This window comes from Sciurus vulgaris (assembly GCF_902686455.1).
Source record: "Sciurus vulgaris genome assembly, chromosome: 15".
Taxonomy (NCBI): Eukaryota; Metazoa; Chordata; class Mammalia; order Rodentia; family Sciuridae; genus Sciurus; species Sciurus vulgaris.
The window spans coordinates 48,548,123-48,557,498 of record NC_136476.1 but is presented as its reverse complement, the minus strand read 5'-3'; the positions used below and the strand labels follow the sequence as shown (position 1 = coordinate 48,557,498).

Sequence of the window (9,376 nt, the reverse complement as noted above, 5' to 3'; positions counted from 1 at the left end):
GTGATTATCAAGAATACAAGCAACAATAGGAGAGGATGTGGGGAAAAAGGTTCACTCATACATTTCTGGTGGGGCTGCAAATTAGTGCAGCCACTCTGGAAAGCAGTGTGGAGATTCCTTAGAAAGCTTGGAATGGAGCCACCATTTGACCCAGCTATGTCACTCCTCGGCCTCTACCCAAAATACTTAAAATCAGCATACTACAGAGATACAGCCACATCAATATTCATAGCTGCTCAATTCACAATAGCCAGACTGTGGAACCAACCTAGATGTCCTTCAATTGATGAACGGATAAAGAAACTGTGATATATATATATATATATATATATATATATATCACAGTTTCTTTATCCGTTTATATATATATATACACACACACACAATGGAATATTACTCAGCCATAAAGAATAATAAAATTATGGCATTTGAAGGCAAATAGATGAAATTGGAGAATATCATGCTAAGTGAGATAAGCCAATCTCAAAAAACCAAAGAACGAATGATCTCGCTGATAAGTGGATGATGACACATAATGGTTGTTGGGGGGGCAAGAATGGAGGAAGGAGGGACTGTATAGAGGGAAAAGAGGGGTGGGAGTTGTGGGGGGAAGGAAAAAATAACAGAATGAATCAAACGCCATTTCCGTATGTAGATGTATGCTTACACAAATGGTATACCTTTACTCCATGTACAAACAGAAACAACATGTATCACATTTGTTTACAATAAAAATAAATTTAAAAAAAGCAAGAATCAATAAATGGGATGGGCTCAAACTAAAAAGATTTTTCTTAGAAATGGATACAATCAATAAGGTGAAAAGAGAGCCTACAGAGTGGGAGAAAAATCTTTTCCACACACATCAGAAAGGGTACTAATCTCCAAAATTTATAAAGAACTTACAATAAAAATACAAAGAACCCAATCAATAAATGGGCCAAGGAACTGGACAGACACTTTACAGAAGAAGATATACAGTCAATTAATAAATATTTGAAAATGTGTTCAACATCTCTAGTAATTAGAGAAATGCAAATCAGAACTAACCTAAGATTTCATCTCACCCCAATTAGAATGACTATTATCAAGAACACAATCAATAATCGGTGTTGGCATGAATGTGGGGAAAACCATACATTTTCACATTGCTGGTGGAGTTGCAAATTGGTGCATACACTCTGGAAAGCAGTATGGAGAATCCTCAGAAAACTTGGAAAGGACCCACCATTTGACCCAGTTATCCTACTCCTTGGTTTATACCCAAAGGACTTAAAATTCGCATACTACAGTAACACAGTCACATTAATGTTTATAGCATTTCAATTCACAATAGCTGGATTGTGGAAACCACCTAGATGTCCTTCCACAAATGAATGGATAAAGAAACTGTGCTATATATACAGAATGGAATATTATTCAGTCATAAAGAAGAATAATATGGCGTTTGCAGATAAATGGATAGAATTGGAGAATACCATGCTAAGTGAAATAAGCCAATCCCAAAAAACCAAAGGCCATATATTTTCCCTGATAAGTGGATGATGATATATAATGGGGGTGGGGGTGGGGGTGTGAGAAGAATGGAGGAAATTTAGATTATGTAGAGGGAAATGAGAGGCAGGGAGGTATTAAAAATGGTGGAATGAGACAGACATCATTACCCTATATACTTGTATGATTACACAAATGGTATGAATCTACATCATGCACAACCATAGAAATGAAAAGATGTACCCCATTTGTGTACAATGAATCAAAATTCAGTCTGTAAAAATAAAAAAAATAATATTTTTAAAAAGTCAAAGGAGAAAAAAAAAAGAATCTCAAGGAAGAGGATGATATTCAAACAAATAAATAAACTACATGTTTAAACACAAAATTATACAAATATTTACTGGAAAGAGTGGTTCCAAAATGGAACTGGTTCATCCTGATCAAGGATGCCATCACAAAATGGGGTTTGAAAGAATGAAAAAAATGGTATCATGTAATTTACTGTTAAAACCAGGAGTTTCTTTCGGAGTAGTTCACAAAGATATTTATATACTACTAAATTGATTCAATTAAGCAAAGTAGCCCTTTTCAAAAATGATTTTCAATATGGTCTTTCAATTTTACTTACCCACAAACTCCTTCTAAGTCATTTTCTATCATTAATACATAATAACATTTTCATTTTCAATTTCAATTTATTTGTGGAGCATTATACGTTTGAGAAAACATATTCTTTTTTCTCAAGTGTTCAGTTTCTGATAAGTTCATAATAAATTCTGCTCCATGGAAGATATTCTTAATTTTAATTTTTGTATTGAGTGTGTAAATATTTTGACCAAAATATTTAAGCTGCTGCTGATTTTTCCCTTTATGCTGAACATCTTTCTTGATGAAATATATTTGTAAGTCAAAACTCATCACATAAGTTGTCTCTATTTATAATTATTTTGAATGTTTACCAAAATTAACTTGCACAATCATAGGTCCTCTCAATTTAATTTGATTGCCATACAGGTATAAATTTATAATTAAAAATAGAAACTTCATTGAAAGATTCTTCCTAAGTGCAACTGCAGCTTTTCAAATTCAGTATTTAATGTCTTTGAACTCCTGTGTTTTAATTGCTTGCAGTTTCCAGTTTGCTACTATAGGTATAAATTTTTATGACCACATATGTTGAAAGCTACCAAGTCTGGAAATTCATCAGAAGTTCCAGACTGAAAATTGTTTGTAGTCTGTGCATTCAATAATTTGAGAAATTTTCCATTGGTTTTGAATAATATGTAACTAACCAACACATAAATAACAAAATTACTTTAAAATTTAAAAACTGTTGCATAAAGGTTGCTAGATTTTGGGGAAATAAGACACTAAGTTAAATCTGAATTTTATATGAAGATTAACTTTGCTCACTATAAGTCGACCAGTGCCACATCTGTGTCTTACATATGCTAAAATTTGTCTTTTATCTGAAATTCTAATTTAGTCATGCATCATATCTGGTATATCCGATAGCAGGACATTTTGTTTGATTTATATAGTAATCCTTTAAAAGTTAGGATGCTTTAAAAATCCATTTGAGCATGGGAGGAAAAGAAGGATGATGCAGCTGCCATGATGAATAATTTCTTAAAATATATCTAGCATCAGCTTCATCATGGATATTTTGTATTTTTATTCCTCCAGAACAGGCAGAGAAGTATGCCTGGATTACAAATCTGATCTGAACCTGTTTTATTGGCCCATGGTCTAAGAATGGTTTTTATATTTTTAAATGGTTTGAAAAAGTAAAAGAATACTATTTTATGATACATTTACAATTGCAAGAAGTGTGAATTTCAGTGAACACCAATACATTCTTACTGAAAGACATCCCTCTGTCGCCGCCCACAGCAACAATCCCGGGGACATTTGTTACCGCCTGCAGCAACAATTGCACGTATTTATTGGAGGTGGACTGGAAACTGAGCTACTTCTATTATTTTTCTCTTTAGTGTGCTGCTTTCTTGCTTGTTCATTAGTTTATATATAGAGAGAGGCTTACTTGATTTTAGAGGAAGTTTTAGAGGAAGAGAGACTTTGCTTATCAGGAAAAGAGACTTGCTACACTTTCGGAGATCTATATCTTCTTAGAGTCCTGCATCCTGCAAACTAAAGGTGCGTGCTATCAGAGGTGCTTCTTCTGTGATCTGCCATCTGCCTTCTGCGTTCTGCCATCATTCAGAGGTGCTGCTTAACCTCGGCCTAGCGATCTAGAGGTGTGGCTTAGTCCTGCGTTCTGCGATCTACAACCTGAGGTGCTGCTTATCCTTTTGGCTAGCTGCTTATCTGAGGTGCTTCCCATAAGTGCATGTCTTATATACCTAAGGCAGCCAATCAGCTTAGGATTAGCACAATTGAGGCATGCCCCTCAATACCAATCAAGAAAGAATGAGGAATATCTGTTGACCACTAGCACAGAGGAGACATTAACTAATCAGGCAAAAGTAGATCATGCCGTGTTAACACTAACTATGTGCCACCTCTTGGCTCAACGCCAGCCGCCATCTTAGGGTTACCCAAACATGTCTTCTGCATCCCTCCTCATTTATGCATTTTCTATGACTGTATGTACTCCACAACAGCAGCTGAGTACTGGCTAGAGAGACTAAAAAGTACAAAACTCTATAAAAATGGTGGCAAACTCTATTCTAAAGAGAATTCCTACTGATTTTGCCCTTGGTCTAACCAAAACAAAAATAACAAAATTACATTAAAATGTAAATCCTGTTGCAGTAATGTTTCTATATTTAGAGGACAAAATAAGACAACTTGTTAAGTTTGAATTCAATATGAAGATCTTTTTCTCACTGTATGTATGACCTGTGCAACATTTGAGACATTTGTGTGTGTGCATGTGTGCACACATGCATATATATGGTGTGTATGTGTGTGAATACAGATTTTGAAAACTATGTTTTCTATTTCAGATGGTAAACTATTTCACCTTGATTTTAAGTAATCACATTCCTTAATTGAGAATGATCTTTATTTACCACAGCACAAATCTCTGCCAAATTGTGTATAATATCACTGGAAAACAAATGACTTGCTTTTTGAAATTAAAATTTGAACTGACTTTGAAATAGGCACAAAAATGTCATGCGTACTTTTGAAGAAAAAAATCTAAACGTCTTGACATTATACTTAAATCTTACTTTGAATAAAAAAATAAAATTTATTGAAATTTTGTGAGTATAAAAGTAAAGTCATTAACTTATTTCTGAAGCTGTGCTATAATATAAATGAAAAAACATGGGCAGTAATTCATTTTATGAGCATGATTATTCATGAAACAAAAAATGAGCATAATAGATTTAAAAATCTCACGGTTTAAAAAGTCTATGTCAGACAGTGATATATTAGTATACCACCGAATGCATACATGTTTGTCAAAGGTACAGTTCTATATATGTCAAATAGAAGCTAATCCAGACCTGGATGAGATGTCATATGGAAAGTATATTTCAATAGAAATAAGACTCCCAACTCAGAAATAACTAACATCTTCAAACTGAACTAATACAAGTTTTTCCTTCTCAAAGTGGGGAAATAGTATGTCTGGAGAAGTTGGGCAAATGATAAGGATAAAGCAGCCTTCATGATCAGCATTATTTGATAGGAAGGTGTTTCAATCTGCTTAGCTGATGTTAAGGATGAGCTAAGAGGTCACATATCATGTTTTCCTGCTTGCTCAGACTTGGGAGCAACCTAAATTTCAGGAACATATGGGCACAAGAGAAACCTGACCAAAGTTTGTGCAAGGAAAAGTAAAAGGGTGTTTGTGATCACTTTGTAAAATAGACTAATCACTTTTTTAAAAATGCTAACCGTTCATCAGTAGATTGATGCTTTCCATAGGACAAGATATATTACACCAATGGCTGATGATAAATCTTCATATACTTTTTGGGAAAATTGTATATTATTCACCAATTTTCTTTGAAACAATATTTATAACTGTTGGAAGTGAAAAATTGAAATTGTTCATATATACATAACCTAAGTAATAAGGTAGAAATGCAAATATAATCTGCTAATACACTATGTACTAAACTTTTATAAAGGAATCCCCAAATGAGTAGCACTTAGCTACTCAGAAAGACTGAATCCTTGTACTTTGAGGGATGATTAAAAATATGGAAATATGAGTCCTGCCAGCCTGGTTCCCTGGACAGTAGTTCTGCTCCTCACTCTGGACATAGAAAGGACTCTGGTGCTACCAGATATGCATCCAGTATTCTGGGGGTGTGCAAAATTTTCAGAAGTGACTCTTTATTGTAAGCAGACACTATAGTTAATGCTGCATGTCTGCTGCTGCCTAAATCAGAAGGGGTTCCATCTTGGTGTTCGATCTCCAGAACTGTTCTCTGAAGGATCCAGGTGAAACTTTCCTCAGGCATATACAGCTGTTATCATAGACCTGCAAACAAACCCCACCAAGGATGACTTGATTTTACCCAGCCCCATACTCTGATAATACCACAAGGTGTAAGCTTTCCTGAAGGTATTAATGCCTAGAAATAAGTTATCTTTTATATAGAAAACCAGGTCTGTTAAGGGCAAAAGAACCTTTGAAATAGCCCTGGGGATGCAGAAAAGTGTCCTGAGAATGGATGTTGTGAGCCTGATGGGTCTGGTCTCCTGCAGTGTATTTGTGCTAATGGCTTCCATGGTCACAAGCATATGCATCAGGGCGTCTTCTCACTATTTATGTTCTTTGGGATTCTGAGATCCATCACACTATCCATCTCTATTTTGCTTTGGGGGACCTAACTCTGAAAAGCCAAGAATTCATTACCACGTATGGCTTCCTACTGACCTAAGATCATTAATATGTATAGTACAGTAAGGACGATTTGTTTCTTTGATAAACATCATTGACCAGCAGAACCTCCTCAAGGTTGAGGCTGCCATTGGAAGGAAGGTGGAAAATTACACCACGTCAGAGTGGGACACTCTGGGTCAGGAATAGACTGATACAAGTTCCCACTTGTGCTGCTGACTAGAATAAACACTTTTTTCTTAAAAAAAAAAAAAAAAAAAAAAAAAAAAAAAAAAAAAAGGAAATCTAAGATAAGCTACTATTTAGTTTTAAATGTCTTATGTCCATGTTGACTGCAGGATTCAAATTTGCTAAAAATGTCAATTTAACAAGTTTGATTTGTGATATAGGACATTCCCTATTCAAATCCTAACAATAATTTTTGTTGATATTGACAAGTTGCTTCTAAAATTTACATAAAAAGGGAAGGTTACTAGAATAATTAAGAGGAGTCTATGTATGAAGAACAAGAGAGGACTCAGAGAAATCAGTTTCAAGATTACTACAATGTTACAGTAATCAAGACAATATGATGTCGGCAAATGGACAAAAACATTAATGGAAAGAAAGGAGAGCTCAAAAATAGATACTGGAATATAGTTAACTGATTGCAAGTAAAGTACAAAACCAGTTTTTTATTTTCCTTATTTTCAATAAGTTTTGTTGTAAAAATTGACTGTCCATATACAAAAACTATCAATCTCAATAAATACCTCACACCTTTAACATATTTTTTTATACATTTGTGTAAGTTTTCTAGATCTGCCATCAACAGAATAGCACCAAGTAGGTGGCTGAAACAACAGAAATTGATTTTGTCACAGGTCTGGGAATTGGATGCCTAAGGCTAAGGTATTAGCAGATTTGCTGTCTGCTGAGGTTTTTCTCCATGAACTGCAAATAGCCACCTCATAGCTGTCTCTTCATGTGGCCATTTTTCTGTGTATGCACACTCTTGGTGGCTCTGGCATGTGTCAAAATTTTCTCTTTTCTAATACATATATTTATACATGTTTGACTAATTTATGATTATATATTTTTTAAGCTAAAAAAAATGATTAGAAGAACAATTGGTCAATATGTAAGTACATTTTTTAGTGTCCTGCAGGTATATAGCTTTAATAAATAACACTGCTGGCTTACCAATATTTACAGTTTTTAATCTTGTGATGATGAAATGCCAAGAAAGGAATGTAGAATTAAATCATGAGTTAGTTCTTGATTTATCTTACCTCAGCCATATACCTCAGCTTTCAATAATAGTCCCAGAGATTTCTTGGCATGTTTTTGGTTCTGTTGCAAATGTAACCACAAGATAAATTCCTTTAAAAATTTCCAAATGTAACCACAAGATAAATTCCTTTAAAATTTTCCAATCATAAAGGAAAATAATGCTCCTTTTAGTTACAATTTTTATTTCTATGACAACTGAAATCAACATTTTGAGTCAATGTTGTTTCTTTTGTAGTTTCATGGTAATGCAACCTCAAATAATTAAAATTGTCTAGGAAAGTAGGACAGTTCTTCACAAACTAGTTTTTTTAAAAACTGCTTCCAAATCACATTATGGTAGTATTTAGGACATCCAGATTTGGTTTACTATAGAAAAGTGTAACAAACAGTAGAAATTCCTTACTTTAAGGTTAACGGTTGTATTAGAATTCCTGCAGGCAGAGAAGAAATGACTCCTTTTGAAAAAGAGAAGGTATACAATTTATCATGAACTGATACAGAAAAAGGACTTGGAGAAGAAAATGACCACAAATTTAATTGAATTTTGTGCTAGTATAGAGGTAGCTTAAAATAAACTATCAATAAATGTTACCTGTGTGGAAAGTACTCTTAAGAAAACATAAGAGTAGCCATTAAAGGTAAAGGTGAAACACATGACAAATTGATGAATCCAGAGTGAATTAGAATCAGGCCATGGGGAAAGCAATTCCACTATTGACAGGGTCTAAGAACAGGGGAAAGAACTGTAGTTTGGAAGATTCACAGAAAAATCAAGAGAAACAGACAGTGAGCTGTAGAGTGCTACACAACTACTACTAAATTGCTGTTTTTAAAATGGTTGATGGTGCTGGAGATGGAACCCAGGACCTTGCACATGCTAGGCACACACCTCACTGCTGAGTCACTCCCCCAGTTCTGAAACTTCTTTTCTACAGCTTATGAGAAATTGTGTCACATGGCCTATGCTTATCTTTGCAAAAATAGTAATGCAAGAAAAAAACCTATACGATACTAGGCTAATTTGTTATGAGCATTTACAAAGTGATTAAAAAACAGCAAACATTTTGAGGATTTCTTTCATCTTTATAAGGAAGAATTCCTAACAAATAAGTAAAATCAACAAAATCAATATTATAACGAATATCATTCTGACTTCCAAACTAGTAAAATGAAAAAGTCCTTTGCAGGTATGCAATATTTAAAATGTTTTTCCTTCAAGTGGGAAGGAAACTCTAGAGGACATGAGCTTTAAAGAAGGGAAATATTTGTCAAACAACTTTCTGTATTTTTCAGAAAACAACAATGTTTAATTATTGAACTTAATCTATAAAAAATGTTTTAGGTAAAACTACAGTTACTATCATTTTGTACAATATTGATAGAAAGCAGGAAAGTAGTATAAAATATACATTCAATTTTCTTTTTCTAAAAGAAACATATTTTTTAGTTGTTGATAGACCTTTATTTATTTACTTATATGCAATCCTGAGAATCAAATCCAAGGCTCTACCACTGAGTCTCAACCCCAGCCCCTGAATTTCTTTTTTTGTTTATATTCTTAAGCTTAAAAAATATTGAATGATATCTTTGTAAGGAATTGGCATCACCAGATTAATCCTAATAATACATAGTATGGATTGAGAGATAACAATGTTACAAACATTGTGGTAATAATTTTATAAGCAATATCGTGTTTAAGCAATACAATAATGTTACTAGACATATACAAATTTTGCTCAAAATTTATACAAAGGAGACGAACAACAGAATTGGAGAGCAAAT

At 33.8% G+C, this 9,376-nt stretch overlaps 1 pseudogene across 1 annotated transcript; it reads left to right on the top strand.

Annotated features, from left to right (window-relative positions):
• The first annotated feature begins 5,792 nt into the window (after positions 1-5,792).
• Positions 5,793-6,312, top strand: LOC306644967 (all-trans retinoic acid-induced differentiation factor-like; annotated as a pseudogene). Its single transcript has one exon. The product of its transcript is annotated as an all-trans retinoic acid-induced differentiation factor-like (transcript).
• The last annotated feature ends 3,064 nt before the right edge of the window (positions 6,313-9,376 follow it).